We start from the raw sequence: 22,581 nt of genomic DNA, 5'->3' as shown, positions 1-22,581 counted from the left end.
AGACTTTCCAGCATGTTGAAGAACTCTGTGGCTTCAGAGACAGCTTTACATGTGTGACATAAAACAAGATTTAACTCATGTGCATAGCAATGCACATAAATTGCCTCAGGGTGCATTTTTTTAAAATGGGCTTGTACACCCCCAACATCCCCACTCATGACAGCTGCCCCATCGTAGGTCTGTGCCACACATTTCAACTGATCAATTCCCTTCTTTACCAACTGATTTTCAATTGCAGGAGTTATCGAAGTAGCATCAAACTGTGACACCTCTGTAAGGGCTAGGAACCTTTCTTTGACGGCATCCTCAACAGACACGTATCTAACACAGAGTGCCAACTGTTCTGTCTTTCCATCCCTGGCCTCATCAGCCATAATGGCATACATATTTGCTCCCTTTATCTCACTGATGATATTTTCTGTTAGTTCTTGTGAACAGCACTCTATCATCTCATTTTGGCTATCAGATGAGAGGTACGTGGTGTTTGAAGGGGCTGTGTATCTCTGCAAGAAGGGATCAAATTTGGTCAAAAGTGACATGCACTCTAGGAAATTGCCTTTGTTGTGACTCTCATCCATTTCATCATGACCTCTGAATGCTATGCCTTGCTTCCCCAAGAAGCAGGTTACTGCCATAATACGCTCTAGGTACTGCCTTCTTTCACTAATTTCAGTGTTACTTGCTGCCTCTATCTGCTCTACAACATTCCCTTTTGACAGGCTTGCTTTGTAGCTGTTCCAACAAACCACACTGTCCTTATGTGACTGTGTTGTTTCATGTTTTTGAAACTTGCTAAGTGCCTTTTGCCAGTTATTAACTCCATAATTAACAAGTGCATCCTTTCTGACATTTTTGCCAAATACCCTACAAGGAAAGCAGAAAGCAGCATTTTGTCTAGCTGAGTATTCCAGCCATCTGAAACTTTTGAACCACTGTTCTTGAAAGGCTCTTTTTTGTGTGCCAAACTGAGTATGAGGGTATTCAGACAGCTTTAACTGTTTAGGACCAGTGTCCTTATCCCCTAAGTCTGAACAGCTCTCTTCTGTCTCTGCTGCTTTGGCTTGGTGGTCTCTATGTTGCACTCCCTCTGTCTCTTCATTTCTTTCACTAGTCAATTCCCTCTCATCCCTTATGGACTCTCCCTGTTGTTTTCCTCCTCCTTTATTATGAAAAAATGTGGTGTAAAATAATGTTACAAAAAAAAAAAGTAATATAGGCTACTTAATGCCAATAAGTTTGTATAGGAGTACGAGTAGTTACTGTTTTGCTTGCCACTATTCACTATATGTCAATTTATTGCTGTTGTTTCCTCACCTGGTTGTTCCTGCATGCTCTCCCTTTCCCTTTCTCCTTCGCCATCTCCCTCTCTTTCCCTTGGCACTGACAATCATACACAAATATATTGTAGGCAGGAGAGTTGAGGTCAGTTTGTCATGTCACAAAAATGAGACCATGAGACCATTTACAGATTCTAAGGATATGATCAAAAGGCACACAGAGGCGTGTCATTTTAAATGTCTTTATTATTATTATTATTATTATTATTGGGCTTAGAAACTTTTTTAAATGACAAATTCCTTTCACAAGAGAAGCTTGTGAGTTTGAAATAAATAAATACAAAATAAAAGCAGGGGACCATTGCCTAGATAAGTAATTTGATACAACAACAGCGGGTTTGCATTATCTTTTACTTTAGCTTAACTCTTTTCAGCAGAAAACAAAAAACAAAACAAAAATCAAGACAGAGGTCATTATGGACTGTCCCTAGTCTCTCACCTGAATCTGTCTTTTTTCTTTTAAAGAATTGTCGTATGTCCATTGCTCACTGCCAGGCCACAGACACACACACACACACACACACACACACACACACACACACACACACACACACACACACACACACACACACACAGACAGAGAGAGAGAGAGAGAGAGAGAGAGAGAGAGAGAGAGAGAGAGAGAGAGAGAGAGAGAGAGAGAGAGAGAGAGAGAGAGAGAGAGAGAGAGAGTGTAATGCTAGGAGTTCAGGAGTTAAGCCTGGTTCAGGTTAAATCCTGTGTGTGATGAATGAATAAATACAGCAAAAGAAAAACATGAAACTTTCTTTTATTGTCTAGTTTGATAGTCAGCCACAACTGAAAAATAACAGATATAAATCTAGGAATTAATAACAATTCATTTAAAAAGCCACAGTGAGTGTTTTTAGTGATACGTCGTTTTATGTATGTTTTAAATATGTTTTCACTCCAAATGCCAGGGCTTCATGTTTCCATGACGACTGACCAGAAAAGACGCACGTGACGTCATGTTTACATGACTCCCGATTGTTAAAATGAGTATTAAATTAATGATAAACTTTAACAACAGAGACACACGTACGCACTAGGGATGGGCGTTTTCCACAAATATCACATTCGAATATTTGAGCTAAAAAAAAACGAATATTCGAATATTCGTTTATTTAAATTAAGTTTAATGAGTCAGACGTTATTTTTCAGCAACATTTGTTTACAAATTGTTTACAATTTGCTTACAATAAGCTTGAACATTACACATCGTGTTTTGTAGCTGAAAACCTTTAACAATGCGTGCAAACAAGCAAAAGTACAGATTAAAAGCAAAAAAAAAAAAAAAAAAGTGAACAAAGAAAAAACGTAAAGCAGCCTGCAGCAATTAGGCTATTGTACAGAATGTAGCTTACACTTAACTTTTAAACTGTCAGCAAATCTTTTTTGCTTTTTTTCTATTGTTTCAAATGTTCTTGTTAAGAAATACGGGCATGTAAACATGATTGGGGGAAAGTCGGCTCCTTAGTCTGTTAACAATAAGGCCGGCCGCGGAGAAAACGCGTTCTGATGGCACAGACGTTGGCGGGACTCACAAATAACGGTGTGCTAAGCGAATACGTTTTGTGAAGCGCTTCATGTTTTCGTTTCACCACTGAATGGGATCCTCATCTGGTGGAATACATGGCTCCAGCAAGAACTGTTCCCACTCGTCTCGGCTGGACTCTCTGTAATCATCGCTGGAGAACTGGCTCAGCCTTTTCCGACGAGTGGGCATTGCATCTTGCGCACGCGGTGCAACGCGGTCCCGTTTTTTCCAGGCGCGTCCGCACAGCATCGAGTTAAAAACATCTCTACTTTTCTGAATGCCGCAAGCGCACCTCAGGTCATGTGACAAGAACTAAACATTCAGCTTCATCCTTTCCTGTAACAACGTTGAAAGCTCAGCCAAGATGAAGGAACAGCTGATCATAGCTGTATATGGATTGCCATTTTGAAATAAATTTAGTAGCAGAGCTACTGAAAGCGATTTTTTTTGTGCTGCAAATCCATTTATCCTTTGCTGAAATTTCTGCGTCTTCATGGAGAGAACGAGTCAGGAGCGCTTCTGCCCGAGAGCTTTGGAAAGAAGGAGAAAGCGGCGCGCATAGCCTTTTCCACGCCTTATTAGGCGCGATATGTGAATGGCCCCTTAATCATTCATTAATTATTTTTTGCTTGCATACACCTTCAAATATGCCGTGGAGAATCACAGAAAGTGACCAAATTAGGTTTTATTGTGAACTTTTTTTTTTTTTTTTTTGCGAAATTCGAATATAATTTTTATTTATCGAATAATTAGAGCAGAACGAATATTCGAATGTTCGACTATCCGTGCACATCCCTAGTACGCACTACACAGGTACTCAGGTTATTTGTCGCGCTTCTGTTTTTGTTTCACGCTCTAGCAGTTAATAAACAGAACTGCATGCATCTAGCGGAAGAACATTAACCGGCGTTACTTCTCTCCGTTTATGACTATGGACGAGTCACCCAGGTCCTGTGCTACTCCACAGCGGCGGCGACCTGCCAGACTAAAATAGTCCGAAAATAAACACTTATTATAGATGTACCACCATGGTGACTCCAGTACTCACCGATATGGTTTCAGAATCGGTGAATTCGCAACTTAGTTGCATCACAACCGATCACAACACTACATCACGTGTTCTCACTCTGTGTGTTTCGCGCTGGATGACGGTCGTGCTGAGCGGTGCAGGTACAGAGGAGAAGTAGAAGAAGAGAAGAGGATGACACCATTTGCTATGCGGGGATGTTTTCATTTTCCTCCTTAACACATACATTTTAAACCACAAACTACTGAGTATGTTTTGGACATTATTTAACCGTGTAAAAGACTAATTTTTTTTTTAGAATAACAACATTTCTTACTCCAAGTTTTAGGGGTGCTGAGCTCCTTTTTAGGGGTGCTTCAGCACCCCTAAATAGGGGCTAGCCTCGCCCATGGCCTGAACCAATACTTTAAAAATAAATGTACCCAAAATAGGATGGATGGGGTCATGGTTAAAGAGTAGGACTTGTAACCCAAAAGTCACAGGTTTGAGTCTCGGTACCGGTAGGAGTTGTAGGTGTGGGGAGTGAATGACCAGTGCTCTTTTTCACCTTTAATACCACGACTGAGGTTAGACCGTTGAGCAAGGCACCGGATCCCCAACTGCTCCCCGGGTGTCCCGGCAAATGGCCGCCCACTGCTCCAGATGTGTGTTCGCGGGGTGTGGGTTTGTTCACTTCTCACTGCTGTGTGTGCACTTGGATGAGATGCAAACCACAAATTCTGAATATGGGACACACCACATATGCATCACAGAAGTATTAAAACTGATGATGATCCTTATCCCTGTTTATATTTTCTCCGTTTATATATTCTTTTTACTCAAAGACGATAAACTCTTGACTGCGACAATGTTTATCTGTGATTTCAAGCCATCTCTGGTACTTTCAAAACTGAGGTTGTTATATTTATAATCCATTGCTAATCATCAAAGCCTTTATTACAGTATAAAATAGAATTAGAAGCCACATAATATCACAAAAAGAACCATTTGACAGGTGTTGTAGAGTAAAACGCTATAATGCTTTGTTGGATAACAGGTTTCCAAGTTCCCTTTACAAGGACATTTTAATTTTAACTAGCTGATGGTAGGCTACCTGTTTCTATCAAAGCAAGTGTATCTGCAGCATTCACATGCTCTTTGGATGGTCTCATTTTCCAAGTTGTGCTTTTAAGTCAGAATATGAAATCAACATAAACCCTAACGTTACTACAGATGTTGGATTTGTAATATCAGAGCTTTCCGACTTGGGTTCACATGATTTTTCTCAGTCAGTAAATTATTTTTCGGATAATTTCAATACCACGCGAATGCAGTATAATCTAACTAGTGGTTGCGTGCAGGGATGATGCTTCTTACATCTGTTTCGGAACACCAGAGGGCACATGTTTCGATAGCTCAGGCATTTAAGTGGAACCGAAATCTGTGTTCTTCTGATTCAGCCTGGGTTTTGGTAACCAACCCTAGTGGCAATTAATATGAAGCTCAGCCTTCTTTGACGTGTAAATCTTCTACGGTTATATGTCCAAGTCACACAGCTTTTTAGTAAAAATTTAAGTTATTCTATTTGAAAGCAACACTGTCACTATAAGGGCAGCTGCTGGCCAAATGGGTGCCCTGAGCAGGATTGTATTGTTGTCCCCGCTTCCTCAAATGTCATGAAAAAAAAAAAAAAATATATATATATATACAGTACAGACCAAAAGTTTGGACACACCTTCTCATTCAAAGAGTTTTCTTTGTTTTCATGACTATGAAATTGTAGATTCACACTGAAGGCATCAAAACTATGAATTACCACATGTGGAATTATATCTGGAATTATATACATAACAAAAAAGTGTGAAACAACTGAAAATATGTCATATTCTAGGTTCTTCAAAGTAGCCACCTTTTGCTTTGATTACTGCTTTGCACACTCTTGGCATTCTCTTGATGAGCTTCAAGAGGTAGTCACCTGAAATGGTCTTCCAACAGTCTTGAAGGAGTTCCCTGAGAGATGCTTAGCACTTTTGCCTTCTGTCTGCGGTCCAGCTCACCCCTAAACCATCTCGATTGGGTTCAGGTTCGGTGACTGTGGAAGCCAGGTCATCTGGCGCAGCACCCCATCACTCTCCTTCTTGGTCAAATAGCCCTTGATGCCTTCAGTGTGACTCTACAATTTTCATAGTCATGAAAATAAAGATGGCGTGTCTCCGAGCCTCCAGCTGCCTGACGAAGCGGGCGGGGAAGGGCCCGCAGGAGGCGATCCACCACGACACGCTCCACTACCTGGTGTGCGGTGGGACCCCTGGCCAGTAACCAGTGCTGTGCGTGACGGGAGAGGTTGGCCGCTTGAGTTTGGGCCGGCTGCCGTGGATCGAAGGCCCACTCATTGAAGAGCTGGGCAGCGCTGATCGGTGAGAGCCCCATCTGGCCCAGGATTTCCTTTTTCAACTCGCCATAAGACTCATTGAGCGCTGGGGGAAGCGTGAAGTAAGCCCGTTGTGCCTCTCCCATCAGCAGCGGGGCGATGATCCGGGCCCACTCCTCCTTGGGCCTTGCTCCCGGGTGGCCACGGTCTCAAACATCTGGATGTAAGTGGTAACATCATCGTGGGACGTCATCCTCGGCAGCAGCTGTGTGGCCTGGACACGGGGGTCAGGCAGCAGAGTACGTGCCATACGGAGCGCGGCGAGCTCCCGTTCGGTTTCCCCTTGCCGGGAGGCCATGTGATCCATAATTTGTTGCTGGCGGATGCTCACCTCGGTGAGGTGTTTCAAGATTTCTTCCATCGCCGGGGGAGGAGCGCCACCTGGGGAAACCAGAGAAGACACGTGAGCCAACAGTTTAACATATTGTTTACAAATTACAATAGTAGCTCTTGACAGTTACCTATGGATATGACTTGATTAATACAGTTGTCGAATTGATTTTATAGTCTCAAGCATTCAGAAATCATGCAAAAGAAAATTAAGCAGTTTTTCTATGATAAAACCATGATTTATTTTCATAAACGGTTGTGATGACAACATGTTTTTTGTCGAAGAAATTATTGAGGCTGTGTCATCTATAGCAAAAGGCTGGCCAAAAATGAAAGATTAAGTAAAATTGAGCCCATTTGTTGTGACAAAGAAGCATAATTTACATATGATTTACAGTTTATTTTTTTTAATAAATCTGAAAAATGTAAAAGGTGTGCATTATAGGTGACACCTAGATTAATAGTTCACTTAACTGTTTATTTAACATTTGTTTTTATGACTGTTAAATGCTATTAATATTAGAAAAGTGTATAACAATTTTTCATGTAACTTCAGAGGCGGTCCCTAAATTTTGCGAATATTGTACATCAAACATCAAGCCAACTTTATGCCAGTTTTTTACCGTCTTTAGTTTTCTTTTCTCTGCACCGGATTGCTGATGTCTTTTTAGGGGCATAGATGTCCATCCATCAATTATGATAATTTGCATTCAGCCGTGATATCAGTCACGAGCGAGGATGGGGGAATGGCGCTTCTTTCCCCCAAACCCTAAGCACTATGTTTCTGATTTGTAAATTCTTGTGGGAACATTTGGTCTGTCTGACCTGAGGACATTATAAAGGCCTCCAGGGAGTCAGGCTATGCAGAAAACAAATTGCACTGACTGATATTAGGCAGTGTTTCACTCAGTTTTGTTTCACACATAAGAAACCGTACAATATTTGTTTATGGTCACAAAATAGCCCGATTCTCACAGTTGTCGGAACAGCTCTAAATGACTCACTAGCTGTTGTTAAACATTGCATGTGAATCACTATATTTGATGCCAACATTTTTTTTTTTGCTTTAACAACTTGCATGGCCTTGTATAACATCATACAACCTGAGATGAAATTGCTTAACGCTTCATTCTCAACCTAATGTTTAGCATATATTTCCTCTCATTGGCCAGTTACATAATAGTCTGGTTTAAGGTCTTTAAAAATTGTCCTTGTATGTCCATGTTTTTTTTAACTGAACTTTCTGTGGGCAGTGAGAGCGGCGATGACACTGTAATCCCATTGAAATCTGTCCTACAATCTCCACTGATACGATTAAGATGTTTCTCGACTCTTTCTGGCTGTAGGCACTGTTTCTGAACAGCAATTAGACTACATCTCTGTGGGCCAATACATGACCTGTACATGGTCTTGCGGCAACATATTGCACTTTCATAAAGTTTTGGTTATCACATACATGTTTTTTAAAGTGCAGTCCTTAAGGAAAGATGGTAAGCTGTTTAATGTTGACCTGTGATTAAGGAAGGCAGTCAGACTGTATTAGACTAATAGAAGTTGATTGAGTGCTAATTGCTATCCTAGCTGGTGTATCCAGTCGGTTGTAAGATATCGTTTAGTTTGAAGGACACTATCATTCCTCTGCCACCGATACGGGGAGAAACCCATCAATAAAATATGTCAAAAGATGTGTACTGTGATTCTATGCTTCCTTGTACGCCAACTTTGGAAATGTGTAATTTCTGTGTGGATTTCAAAGGAATTTTCATCACGTGAGTATCTTTTGGAGGTTTTCTGTAGCTTTTAGGTGCTTTAGTGTATTCAGTACTGTTGTAGTATAATTACAAATGAACATCAAGTTCCCAATGTCGTAATTTAACTTTTTTTATATATATATTAAACACTGTTTGAGTGAGACAGCTTTTCTTTGTCATTCACTACATGTGTAGTTCAGCCTTACTAAATATTAAAGACTGATTTGGGCTTTTGTGTATACCTGTATTATACCTGTATTATTGTCTGTCTGGAACGATGGATGACTGCCAGAATTAATCACTTTATAAATGACCATGAGAGGATTATTCAGATTCAGACCCATTTCTTGTGAAGAGCAATAAATCACCTCAGCAAGCGATAGAAGTTTAGCCTTGAACAGACCCAACTGATGAAATGCAAAGTTTCTTGATGTATAAGGTTGCAAAGGGGTGGAAATTTTCCAGTAGATTTCCAGAAACTTTCCAAAAGTCCCTGTAATATTCCCCAAATCCTGGAAAGTTTCAAAATTTTCTGAAATATTTCTGAAATTAACAGGAAATTTTCCACCTTTTTGGAAGCCTAATAGGGGCTTTCTTGAATTTAATTAACAACTTATTTTGGGAGAATGAATATCTTCCTTGATTGCCTGATGTGAATTTATTTATTTTTGTCCAGACCTAGTTATATTAATTTAAAAAATACATTAAAATTCAAACATGCAGTGACTGGAATACATGTTTTAATTTTCGAATCAAAATTTATTTTGTTTTTTAGGAAATTTTGTCCTCTGAAACTTCTGTCTTCGGAAACTTCGGGATGCAAAAAATATTCTGGATTAATTCTAAGAAATAATAATAATAATAAAAAAATACTAAGATGTACTTCTTTTACATGAATTCATGTTGTATGTAAAATATATTAATGTTACTACATTTAAATACACTGTATTTAAACATTTGTAGTCTTTTTTTATTAATTGAAATATTCATTTTTAATATTTCACACGATTACTGTTTTTACAGAATTTTTGATCAAATTGTTCAGCATAAGAGCATAAAACCTTTAAAAAATCTTATCGACCCCAAACTTTTGAATGAATAGTGCATATTATATTTTTCTTTTATATTGGACAGCCTGATTTGTCATTGATCCAGTTGTTGTAGGACAAGCAGTTCATGAGAGTCATGAGTCTTAATGCATTTGTCCTGTGAATGCCCTTGAACATTTTGAATTGAATTCCAACCTAACAGCAAATGTGTTTCAAAACTGCATGAATACGACTGCGTAAACTCAACTTTAGATAATTTCCTAATTTATGTATGTGCTGTGACATACTGGGTACTTTGAAACAACATCAAACAGATCAGCAACAAGCTGGATGTTCTTTCTTTGTGGAAATTACATTCTCCTGTACAAAAGCTGGCTGTACTCTCTCAGCATGTTCACACTGCATTCAAGAAGCACAACTTGGAAAAAGGTGAAACTGTGTTTATGGAGGGATTAAAATCCATGACTCACAGTGGGGTTTTTTTGGGAGCCAACCTTCCCTATTGCAGGAAACATCTACAGGCCCATGCATCCACAGCCACTTTATATATGTTGTTCAGCTGTAGTGTTGAAAATACACAAATGTGAGTCATATTTTGTTGCATGTAGCTAAATAGGCTTAATAGGCAGTAATTGATGAACATGCATTTATGATTTACAATCTTCATTATGAACAGAAGTTCTAGCTTCAGAGAGATTTAAATGTCCTTTTTAAGCAGCAGCAGTAATCCCACAGTAAATCCATACATTGAATAAATTAGCACAAACTTAAAAAAGGGGACATATGATGCTGCTAAAAATAAAATTATTTTGTGTATTTGGTGTAATGCAACGTGTTTATGTGGTTTAAGTAAAAAAAAAACCCATTATTTTCCACATACTTTACATTATTATTGCTCCTCTATGCCCCACCTTTCTGAAACACATACATTTTTTACAAAGCACATCATTCTGAAAAGCAAGGTGTACGCTGATTGGCCAGTTATCCAGTGCGTTGTGATTGGCCGGATACCTCAAGCGTGTGACAGAAATGTTACGCCCCTTACCATATTGTGATGCCATGTCCTGGCGCGACAGGACAAAACCAATAAAACCCATTACTAATGAGGCATTTCTTGCATCCAGTGGGAACATAATTACGGATTATAATTACTTATACTGTCTTTTTACGTGTTGCTTTGTGTATCGTGCGGCGTACACATAAAACCATTTACTACTCTACACTGCTCACATTTGAATTGTCAGTGGCAAATTCTTTAAATATGAAAATGTATTTACAGACAGTGAGTCAGAAGCCCAGACTGTCCATGCAAAAATGGAATTGCAATATATGAGTTGAACTCTTCTGGAACAGTGTTGTAAATACAACCTAACAACTTATTTTCTAGTCCTCTTTTGGAAGACCAAACAAAGTAGTTTCGCTTTCACAATGAAACACACAGCATCTCCACAACATGGCGGCGGGAACAGCAATACAACTTAACAAGAATCAAAGTTATGCCTTCTTTCTTTGCGTGAACATTTGGGTGGTGTTATACAAATTTTCCCACACCGTGACATAGACGTGGGGGAGTGTTTAAACGAGGCATTTTAGAAGGGCCTGGATGAGTCTTAACTTTTATTAAGAATATCTCTTTGGGTTTGAGACTTTAGGTTTTGCAACTTTAGGGATCTTATCTATGCACAAACATCTTGTAACACTCAAAAGAGAAATTAAAACATGAAATTGAATCATATGACCCCTTTAAAGGAGCTGTAAGCAATGGTAACTATTTTGCCAACCTACAACAGACTTGGCCAAGGAGTGAAGATTTAGCTGGATAGCATAGTTAGCCCATGCTGATAGATACTGTAGCTATACCATCTGGACCCAAAAAGCATATTTTTCCCACTGACAGCTATTTAAAAGTTGCCATGTGCTCTGACAGTTTTTCCAAGCAGAATATATATTGTAAATATTTTATTATATTATAGAAGATATTTTGACAGTGACCAAATTGTCTGCTGTTTTGCATTTCACAGCTTTCACTACATGCTAGAAACTAATTGAGATGAATGGGAATGCTAACAGATTGCTACATACTAGAGCCCGACCAATATGTCGGCCGGCCGATATTATCGGCCGATATAAGCTAATTGCATTTAAATCGGCATCGTCATTTATAACGGCCGATGAAACATGAGAAACAGAGTCTCATGCTTCACTCATGTTATGAGTGTTGCACAGTGTGCCCACCAGAGGGAGCTCTGAAGCTCCAGAGTTAACAACAGCGCCAGAAGTCCACTACAGAAGAAAGCGATCAACTGTTTTGATGGTGAGTCTGTCATTCGTCATGTGAAATGATTGTAGATTTAGTTCATACCCTGTATATAAAAACTGTGTGGTAGTTCTAGCTAACGGTCCTATCATTATTACTTCTAAATATTCTGTAACATCACTTACAGCCGCTAATGCATTGCTATATTAGATTAGCCACAAAGCTAATACCATGTTTATCAGTGGAAGAGCGCAAACGTTAATAGGAGGTCAAACTATAACGTTAGCGTTTAACTTATTCTTATTCTATTGCGGTGTGTTTCCCACATAATGACCGCGTAATTGGGCCTTTCACACAGGACGCGGTACGCACGGCGCTTGCCGCTGGGCTCAGCGTTGCCCTTCAGATACAACGCGATTTGCGCTGCGCTATGGCATAGGCGGAGTTTTAAAATGTTTAGCGGGAGCTCTTTCATAGTCTGTTCCTCCTCCTTTCGGTCAGCAGCAAACATGTATCTGTCCCGTTGTAAGAAGCGAGCGATAGCGCTAGTCCTGCTGATGAGAATTAAGAGAGAAGCAAGGAAGAAGAGGCTACCCTCAGGTCCAGAGAACAATTTGGTGATTTCAGGCTGGTTAAGTTACTCTAACGCTAATAGCTTCCTTTTTAGCAGGCCCCTTAAATGCTTGCTATTAACTTGTTTGAAGGTGGTTCTTCTCAAAATTGACAGCGGTGTGTTCATGACACTAACGTTAACCATTCAACTTCGAATTGTTTCCGTAATCTTCCGGTAATAGTAGGCAAGACGATGTTTTGATTCAGACTGCACAAAGAGAAGAGGAGAAGATATACGGGTCTGTTGTGAATGTGTCTGTGAGAGCAAATATAGAGTAGTTACAGTAACTACAGTAGGTGCGTCAGAAATGATTAAACCAGAGGGGACATGTAAATAAATGTGAGCTGAACAAGCGCTTTTTTTTTTTTTTACATATTGTTTCAAAGCAGCTTTACAGACATAACAGGAAAATGTTGAAATAATATTGTTAAATATAAGTAGGTAATACCTATTGCTTGACAAATAAAAAAATATATATATATTTCTCATTTTTGCCTATGTAGGAGATCCCAGTTTATTATTATTATAATTCTAATGATGACATGAGTAATGATACATGGTGATATTATTAATACACATGCTTATTCTTTCTCCATCTCTCTTTCTGCCTACAGATGGCTGAAAAAGGTGAATGCTGTAGCAGCAAAGTGTGGGACTACTTCTGCAAATACTTTAACTTTAGTATTATAATTTATTTACAGTAAACACACAGACTGTTAAAACCAGCTTCAACTGGAAGAAAGTAAAAGTGTTAAATGTTTAAAACCAGACTGTTTTTTGATCATTAAAAAATATATACTTTTGATGTGCAATTGTTTAATCATTGAGACTGTAATCTAAGGCTTTTTTTTTAACATAGTCCATTCTGGAAAATGGTTTATACAGCCCACATACATAGAACAGGCAGATATTTTGCAATTGAATGTTGTGTAAATGCAGTTTATAGGAAATGGGTCTAATATCCAGATTATTTTTAAAAGCAAAATATCGGCTTATAAATCGGCTCTTTTCAAATTAATATCGGCATCGGCATCGGCCCCCAAAAATCCATATCGGTCGGGCTCTACTACATACAATACAGACCAAAAGTTTGGATACACCTTCTCATTCAAAGAGTTTTCTTTATTTTCATGACTATGAAAATTGTAGAGTCACACTGAAAGCATCAAGGGCTATTTGACCAAGAAGGAGAGTGATGGGGTGCTGCGCCAGATGACCTGGCCTCCACAGTCACCGGACCTGAACCCAATCGAGATGGTTTAAGGGTGAGCTGGACCGCAGACAGAAGGCAAAAGGGCCAACAAGTGCTAAGCATCTCTCGGGGAACTCCTTCAAGACTGTTGGAAGACCATTTCAGGTGACTACCTCTTGAAGCTCATCAAGAGAATGCCAAGAGTGTGCAAAGCAGTAATCAAAGCAAAAGGTGGCTACTTTGAAGAACCTAGAATATGACATATTTTCAGTTGTTTCATACTTTTTTGTTATGTATATAATTCCATATATAATTCCACATGTGTTAATTCCTAGTTTTGATGCCTTCAGTGTGAATCTACAATTTTCATAGTCATGAAAATAAAGAAAACTCTTTGAATGAGAAGGTGTGCCCAAACTTTTGGTATGTACTGTAGGTGTTGCTAGACCTTACTTTAAAGGGTTAGTTCACCGAAAAATTTAAATTATATCATTAATGACTCATCCTCATGTCGTTCCAAACCCGTGAGACCTCCGTTTATCTTCGGAACACAGTTTAAGATATTTAAGATTTAGTCCGAGAGCTTTCTGTCCCTCCATTGCAAACGTATGTACAGTATACTGTCCATGTCCAGAAAGGTAATAAAAACATCATCAAAGTAGTCCATGTGACATCAGAGGGTCAGTTAGAATTTTTTGAAACATTGAAAATACATTTTGGTCCAAATATAGCAAAAATTACGACTTTATTCAGCATTGTCTTCTCTCCCGGGTCTGTTGTGAGAGAGTTCAAAACACTGCAGTTTAGTGATTTCCGGTTCGCAAACATATCACTCGATGTAACCGGATCTTCTTGAACCAGTTCACCAAATCGAAATGAATCGTTTGAAATGGTTCGCATATCCAATAAGCATTAATCCACAAATAACTTTTTTAATGTGGCTGACACTCCCTCTGAGTTAAAACAAACCAATATCCCGGAGTAATTCATTTACTCAAACAGTACACTGACTGAATTGCTGTGAAGAGAGAACTGAAGAGGAACACCGAACCGAGCCAGATAACAAACGAATGATTGACTCGTTCTTTTTTTTTTGGGTAACCTATCCCTTTAATTTAATCCAATAAACTCTCTCATCCAAACACTCTCCCTTCCAGTGAAATTACAAAATAAAATGCAACCAAATCTATTCAGAAATAGATTCAGTTTCTGTGTAGGGTTTAAACTCATGACTTGAAGTATTGTTCTGAGCCACATCAGGCTAAGCCCTTCTAAGACTCGAGTGACCCAAGGATATCTTTATCCAGGTATTACAGACCTCCTTAGACTTAAAACTAAATTAGACCCCCCCCCTTTCTCCAAATTCCCACCCTCTTAAGACACGTTAGCAAAATTGTGTGAAATTATTGACAGGAAAAGACTTCTGATTGGCTGGAAACCAGCAGTCAGGTTGTTTTTGATGTCAGATTATTTAATGTGATGCTTTATTCATTGGTGCAATTTATTTACAACCCTTTTCCCTCCAGATTGTTCATTTTTAGATGCATAAAATGGTCTGTGTCAACATGCAGTTATGTTACCAGGTAGGGCTGCACGATATTGGGAAAAAATTACATTGCGATATTTTATTTTTCTGCGATATATATTGCGATATGAAATCTAATCAAATTTTTTCTTACAAACAAAAATGAAGTGATCACACTTACATTATCATTTTAAATGATTTAAACATCGACACCATCGTGTCAATTGATTAATATATGCGAGGGACAGAGAGCAAGACAGCGCTCATGTTGTTTGAAGACAGTGAGCGTGCGGCCGGGTCTCGCTCTCTCTCTCTCTCTCTCTCTCTCTCTCTCTCTCTCTCTCTCTCTCTCGCTATCGCTATCGCTCTCGCTCTCGCTCTCTCTCTCACACTGTGCTCTCTCGCTCTATCTCTCTCTCGCGCTCTCTCTCTCTGCCCTGTCAAAACTTTCACTCTATGATGGTTAAGCTGTCCAATTAATCCGCGAATCACATTCGTCAAGGGCCGGGGAGCAGCTGGCCCGACCGTACAGTTAATGAATAACGGATCCACTACGACAGCCTACATCGCACATCCTGCGATGTGACTATCGTGGATTCGTACATCGCGATATCGATGCTTAAACGACACATCGTGCAGCCCTATTTACCAGGGCTTCCCGGAATGCCAGAAACAATGACTAGTGGTGACATGCAGTGACAAAGCTGCTGATGGCTGTTATGCGTGTCATAATTAAACTGTTTTTGAAAGGATAGTTCACCCAAAAAAATAAAAATAAATAACAAAATATATTTTTAAAAATGTTGTTTTACAAATGTAAAAATTCTATGAAAGTCGATGACTACTGGCAACTATTTGGTTAATAGGGCTGGGTATTGACACAAATTTCACAATTCAATTAGATTTTCGGTTCACAAGCTTGCAGTTCAAAAAATATATAATTTGGATATAAATCATGTACAGTACATCAGTACATACAGTACAGTAAAAACTTAAGTAATGCTGGTACTACATTACTTTTGAAAGTTAAAATGAACAGATTTGTATACAAACACTTTAATTACACTCAGTGACATTTTTATAATAATTAAAACTTTACAATTACATAATTATAGTTTTACTCCAATTCGTTTTTTTGAAATAACATTTAAATGAGGGCTTCAGTTTTTAAAAACAATAGGCCTACCATAACCGTCTCTGTGTACACTACAAAGCACAAACTTATGAAAGCAATGACATCATGAACATGTGTATTGTGTATTCGGTCTCTAGGTATGTGTTCAGAAGTGTAGTGTTTCTTTAGAAGTGATGTCGCCACCATTGGAATCCTCCTTACACAATGGACAGACAAACCTGGACTGTGTATTTGTTGGAAATTATCTCAATGGAACGCTAAACTTCTGGTATACATGTTTCTAATGTGAAGACTGTAAATTTATGGCTTTCAGCTTTTAATGTTGTCATCTTTTTTTTTTTTTAATCTTCGTAAAAATAATTGTATTATTATTTATTTATGTATTAATATTACTTAATTTATTTTTATTATTATTATAGTTCATTTAATTTTATTTATTATTATTTTTTACTTATTTATTTTTTAAGTCTACCAGGGGTGGGATAGGCTGGGATCAGTTCTAAATTTGCACAGTTGCTTTTTGTTTTATACTACTATCCGAAGAAAATTCAAGAAACAGTTGTTAACAAGAAAAGTTGTGATGTCGCCAACTACTGGCCTGGCATGCATAGTACAGCATTCTTAGTAATTTTCTTGGATATGTGTGAATGGAGACCATTTCGACAATGTTGTTGTCTGTATGCAAACCTTTCAAAAATGCAAAGGAATTAATTTTTTCACTTTTTGGTGCATTGCTGTCTTGTAAATGCACTGTAATGTCACAATTAATTGCTGTGACTTCTGAGTCCTGGAGTATGTGAGTATCAATTCCCATTTCTACTCGTGACTTTGTGACAATGTTGCTGATGGTGTAACCTGTGCTCGAGGCACTCCGTGATGTCATGGAAGAGGAATATCTGACACCTCTATTCACGTTTGCTGATCCTGCTTTGTTTTATTTTATTTGGACAGAGCTGAGAATCCAATGTGTATGGCTCAGTGTTCGGGGAAGAATGTGGTGTTGTGCTTAATGCTCTAGTTTTTGTGTGTGAAAGCATTTAGAAGGTATGGTTATGATGACGACTGTGGTTTTAGTGAATAGACTGGGTGAGGTTTGAATCTACAGTGTCTTTGTCCAGCTGGTCCACTTATTAAAAGAACAGCGGTAACAGGTTGTCTTCGAGAGATTTCGTTTATGAAAATGTAATATAGCTGATACTCTGCACTGACCTCCGTCCTGCCGCTGCTGTCTGCCGACACAAGCAGCTGGTTGAGAGGCTGTAATTAGATTAGAGAGGAGTGGGTGGAAGTGGGCAGACGTGTGTGTGTGTGTGTGTGTGTGTGTGTGTGTGTGTGTTTATCTTTGCTATATATAATTTTTTTGCTAACATGGCTAATATCATAGGTTTTTCGCACTTTAATGTTCACGATATGCATTCATTTTTATACAAAATAAATTAGTCTAATAAAAAAAACACAAAACATTTGATATGATTGATATTATGTAAGTATTGACAAAAGATGGAATAAATTTCGGAAGTATCCACATTTCAGGATCGATCCTCCCATCCCTATTTCAGGTCATCTGATAATTCATGTGTAAGTAATAAGTATATGTGCTCGGATACTTTTTTACGATATAAGATGCATAATGTTTGCATCCTAGATTCTACTCTCCAATTATTTGGCTTTCTATCCTGTCATATTGTTGTGATTTCAGTGGGTCTTTGTGTTCTCTCTCTCTCCCTTATGTTATGTGATATGCTACTGAGATATTTTGGTAGCTGAAAGGGTGAAAACTGCCAGGCAAAAATTGCTCTAATTATGTAGAGAAAATTATCAATTAAATTAATTCCCATTATTTTAACCAGCATTCCTCAGTAATGATGGCATATTGCATAATGAACTACCGATCAGCTGGTTTATATGATGCATGAGAAGGTTTTGTTTCTAGTAAACAGAGACCTCAGTGCCATTATTCATAAGGGGGTATTGTGCACCACCCAAAATATTTAGCAGTTTCTTGAAATCAGTTTGAAAGTGAATGGGCAAACACACTGAGGATCATACAGATACACATGTGTCTCAGCGTGCACACGTCAATGTTACATCTGGATTGTTTTGTTTTATCGAGTCTCCAGCTGGTTTTCATGTGGCATGGCTATTTGATATTCCATCCATCATTGATTTATCACAGCTTTACATAATACCAGCACTGTGCTACTTCATCAAAGATTAAATACATTTCACAAGATTACATTTCTTCTTAAAATCAAAGATGCTGGCAACAGATTGAGCAGGCTTTGTCTCCTGACAAATCTATAAAAAGTTATTTTTGCACTGACATGAATGGTATCAGGTTCTTTTTTTCCGAGTCACTGGAGCATTGAATGGCCCTTTAGCTGAGTTTCCTATGGAAAAGCTTGTGCTTTCGTCCGTGCCCTTGGCCTGTGCGTGAGAGATGAGGGCCGGCTGAGCATTGACGAAACCTTTAGAGATCATGAGGCAGCAGACGGGCACTGCAGCACTCCTTACTCAGCACTATATGTCCTCTCTCCATCTCAGCTCCCACCCTCCTGTAGCTTTCTGATCCGTCCCCAGACTCCCATGTGTCCGATATAATAATGATGAGACTGCACGACCTCCCTCTCTATATAAAACAAACAGCAGCTCACCTTAAATTCCTTCACTGCTCTACTGATGTTCACATGTCAGTATGATACCATTCCGTATCGGTGGCTTTTCATGACATTATTGGACAAGATTTGTCTTGGTTTTTAAGATGTGCTATGTCATAAACATTGAGAATGGCTCAACTCATATATGCTACACTACCTTTCAAATATTTGGGGGCCATTATGATCTTTTAATGGTTTCCAAAAAAGTCTCTTAGCTCACCAAGGCTACATTTACTTGATCAGTTTTCTATTTTAATATATTTAAAAATGTATTTTTTTTTCCTGTGATGACAAAGCTGAATTTTCATCTGTGTCACATGATCAGAAATCATTCTAATATGCTGATTTGGTGCTCGGAAACAGTTATGCTGCTTTATATTTTTGCAGAAACCATTAATCATATTTAATAGTTTTGCGAAATCATTTTCATGATTCTTTGCTGATTAGAAAGCTCAAATAAACAGCATTTATTTGAAATAATTTTTTTTAGAACATTATAAATGTCTTTACTGTTACTTCTGCTAAATCATATACATCATTTCTGAATTAAAGTATACATTTCTTTTCCAAAAAAACTTACTGAACTCAAACCATCAAACCTAGGTAATGTTGATCTGTTAGAGCACACAATAACTGTTCACTAAATATTCAAAACACCAAGAAACACATTGTTATGGGGATAAATGAATTATTAAAAAATAAAAAGGATGCAAAATACAGTTCGATGGCTGGTACAAAATATTTGAGTCTGGTCAATTTTTCAAAATCACCCATCATTGGCATAACGGTATGACAGAAACGTAATTTTGGGCTTTGTGCTCCAGAAGTGTGTGTGTGTGTGTGTGTTCATATAAGTGTTTCCGCCCTCTCTGTAGAAGGTCTCATTAAGCTGTTCTGGGTGCTGGCTCATAACTTGGCCTCTTTCTCAAACCAGAGCTGCTGTAAGGATGTTTTAGTGAAGAGACGCTCCTTGTTTCCGGCTTTTAACATACTAACAAACCTATTCATCTCCCCTCTCAAAGGAGGCCAGCCTCTCCCACACTGGCCTTGTTGGTAAACAAAAGGACTTGTGCAGAAGCCACCACACCTCCAACCTGTTTCCTCAAAATAAACCTTGGTGTTTGGCGATTGTGAATGTTCCTTTGGTGGTTTGGGACTGTCCTGCTTTCCTGTAGGAAAACTTGAGTTAAAGACAGCCTCTTAAAGTTTGTAGTATTTTGTTTTTTCCCAACCATCAGATGTCCCAAGAGAAGCAGGGATGGATTCCTTGTGAATTGTTTAAGTGGTTCCTTTTATGTTTCACTATGTTGGACCTACCTCTGCAAGATGGAGCTTTTGATTATGTGGTCTTCCAGGTTCAATCAGACTGTAGCTTCCTCTCTTTAGTGCAAGATCCTGTCTGATGTTCTCATCATCTCTTCCTCACCATATGTATCAGTGGTATAACTGGTTGGTCACAACCTAATAATTAGGGTCACACTTTAATATAGGGACCAGTTCTCACTATTAACTAGTTGCTTATTAGTATTCATATTATTAACATATTAGCTGTTTATTAGTAATTATAAAGCACATATTCTGCATGACCATATTCTCCATCCCTAATCCTACCCAATACCTAAACTTAACATCTTAATAAGCAGCAAATTAGGAGTTTGAGGCAAAAGTTGTATAGTTAATGGCGGAGGTGGGTAGAGTACCCAAAAACTGTACTCAAGTAAAAGTAAAAGTACTTCTAGAAATATTTACTCAAGTAAAAGTAAAAGTACTAGTCTTGAATAGTTACTTGAGTAAGAGTAAAAGAGTACCGGATAAAAAATCTACTCAAGTAGTTAGTTACTAGTTACTTTGGGTCATATATACTGAGCCTATTTTTATTTAGATATATAGATAAAATGTATGTAATGTATGTGTGCGTGTATAAATGTATATATTTCATCAGCCTTTACTCCAATTTATGTAACTTATTATAAAACCCTGTCTGTTTACTTAAGTAACAGATATAGGTGTCATGCCATAACATATTTTTAATACGACTGACTTTATATTAAATGTGAATTTAACATTGAAAGTTAATGTGATATAAATATTGCTACTAATCTTTCATTGTTCAGAAAGAGAGCAAATAACATTTACATTATTAAAGATAATTTTCACTGACAGTCTAGATTTCAATCACTCTCAGAAACTCCCATTAAAATCACTGAAACTGTTAACACTGTGAAATCAATATCTTAATTAAAGATTCGTACACACATCTGCACTTTGTTGTTCCTGCGAGAGAATTCGCCAGAAAGAGGTATTCAGTCAGCGAGTGAAGGAAGCACCGGCATTTTAGCGATGACTCATCTGAACGCCTCTGATTGGCCAATGCTTTAATAAGCTCAAAAGAATCATGTGTGATTGGTTATAATGCGCAGCGCTGTATAAACGCATCTATCTCTGGCTAAGCGCCAGCAAGCAATCACAGATCTGAATTTAGCAGCTGATAATATGACTCGCTGAACGTACTTGCACCAGTGTGATTGTATTAAAATTAATAAAATCTTAATCGGCTATTTTTTGTCTTTTGGAAGCTGCATTCAACTTGACTCCCCTCTGTTATAAGCCACACACGTACAACAAACTAATATCACAGTGGTATCGTGTACTGTAATCGAATGTAGCCCAAGTTATTACCTGTTGAACAGTAGACAGCACACGCGGTGTTCATCTAATAAGGATCTCCATCGCTAGCAAATAATAGCCTTTGCAGATTTCAATTCAGTGCAGTTCCAGCCACGTTTTCAACGCTCTTTCTGTTCTTAAACGTTACAACTCTGAGTGAACCACTTCAGACGCTCAGCGCGTGCGGCAGGGAACTGAACGACTCATTCAAACTGATTCATGAACCAATTCACTCGTTTGCCAATTGGTTTGATCAAGCCTTTGAACAGAATTGACTCAAAAGAATGAATCATTCGTGAATGGGCATCGCTCATTGCCCAGAGAAAAGTAGACGGCGCGTTTGGAATAAACTGAAGCATTATAACATTTATTGCATTAAGATAAAGTAACGAGAGGAGCGTCGCCCACAGTAACGAAGTAAAAGTACAGATTTTTCCCCCAAAATTTACTCAAGTACTCATCTTTAAATATACTCCGAAAAGTATTCGTTACCCCAAAAAATTACTCAAGTAAATGTAACGAAGTAAATGTATCTCGTTACTACCCACCTCTGGTTAATGGTTTGTTAATGGCGAGAAGTAGGGCTTTCCAAAAAATCGAATGCTATTTTCATGTGCATCTCATCAGCAAAGATGCTCCTGTAATTAGAAGTATATCTCCAGCACATGCGTTCAAACCAGGGTTGCCAGGTTTTCACAATAAATCCTGCCCAGTTGCTTCTCAAAACTAGTCCAAAACTAGCCCAAGCACGTTTCCAGGAGGTTCCTTGATAAAAATTGCTTCCCGGGGTTAAAATATACGTTTTTTTGGGCAGGGTTGCCTTGGTAAAATTTGCATTTTAGGGGTTAAATATCACGTTATTGGTATTGGGGTTGCTTCAAACCGCGGACATGAAAAACGACCGCAACCGATTTTTTGCACAGCCCTAGCGAGAAGTGCACCCTAAAGTAAAATCTGATCTGATGTGGACAGCAGGCATAAAATAAATATAAATGTAATTTTTTTATTTTCTTTAATTAAGATAACCATATATTTTTAAGATGACAATATGCAGGGAAAGAAATTGCTAATTTTTTTTTTTAAATACAACTAAC

General features: G+C 38.3%; 1 protein-coding gene across 3 annotated transcripts in view; it reads left to right on the top strand.

The window, feature by feature from the left end:
- The window catches only part of LOC132096582 (protein FAM110B), a 61,939-nt gene that overhangs the window by 18,824 nt on the left and 20,534 nt on the right, over nt 1-22,581 (top strand). The window contains exon 1 of one of the 3 annotated variants that reach the window (XM_059502029.1): nt 8,292-8,410. The exons of the other annotated variants lie outside the window; for them this stretch is intronic. The gene's annotated coding sequence lies outside the window, so the exon portion shown is untranslated. Of the gene's footprint in view, nt 1-8,291; nt 8,411-22,581 lie in introns of those variants that run through there. 3 annotated transcript variants of the gene reach the window in all.

The sequence above is a fragment of the Carassius carassius genome, chromosome 20 (genome assembly GCF_963082965.1).
Source record: "Carassius carassius chromosome 20, fCarCar2.1, whole genome shotgun sequence".
Classification (NCBI taxonomy): Eukaryota; Metazoa; Chordata; class Actinopteri; order Cypriniformes; family Cyprinidae; genus Carassius; species Carassius carassius.
This window is presented reverse-complemented; position numbering and strand designations above follow the sequence as displayed.